This window comes from Ambystoma mexicanum, chromosome 2p (genome assembly GCF_040938575.1).
Source record: "Ambystoma mexicanum isolate Mex_15411 chromosome 2p, UKY_AmexF1_1, whole genome shotgun sequence".
Taxonomy (NCBI): Eukaryota; Metazoa; Chordata; class Amphibia; order Caudata; family Ambystomatidae; genus Ambystoma; species Ambystoma mexicanum.
This window is the reverse complement of record NC_090923.1, coordinates 1,348,404,529-1,348,405,360: the sequence shown is the minus strand read 5'-3', so window position 1 is coordinate 1,348,405,360 and position 832 is coordinate 1,348,404,529.

The following is an 832-nucleotide window of genomic DNA, read 5'->3' as shown; positions in this document are numbered from 1 at the left end:
CCATTTGGAGAAAAAAAATCAGTATAGATGCAAAAATCCTAGCTCCCCGGATGAACTCCTTCTTTGAAGATCTTAAAAGCTGCCTTTTTAAGGGATCTATTTTTTCTTTGGATTATTTTGCAAAAATGAATGAGGACTTTCTGAATGATTTGGGCCATGAGACTAATGCTCTTATGATTAACTCTCTAAAGATCAAACATAAGTTGCAGGAAATTGATTGGCGGAAAACAATACAGAAGATGAGTTCTGTTTAGATGGATTCCTAGAATCTGGCCTGGGGGACAGATTTTAGGAGGCCACCCTGGAGGACGCGCAGACAGGTCCCTCTCCCCCCTGTCTATAGTAATCCGCAGGAAGCGCGCGCCGGGAGCGACAGAGGGGGACCTCTCTGCGAAACTGCCCGGGGTCCTTATAGACCCAACTGGAGACGAATTTCAGATTGACGCCCATCTGGACTTCCAGAGTGGCCCGGCCATCTGGTCCTTGCAGTCGTTCCAATGGCCCACCACCAGATGGCCCGCCTCGGAGAGCGACCATCTGGTAGGGCCATGCATTCCAATGGGCCTGGACGGGAAGTGCTCTGTGGGCCCCGGACCCGCCTGGCAAAGAACCGATGGCCGGCAGGTGCCCAACGGCAGGCATGGGCCAGCACCGGCAGGGCCTCCTCGAGCTCCGGCCAGGCCGCCTCAGAGCTTTTCTCCCACCACATTAGAGCTTTTCCCTGCGGGGAGGGACGGGGACCCCGCCGGGCGTGGGGACCTTTGTAGGACCCAAGGCCGGGTTGCAGCAGCCCCCCCCGGCCACCTCCCTGGAGCTCTGGCCCGGGCCGCCA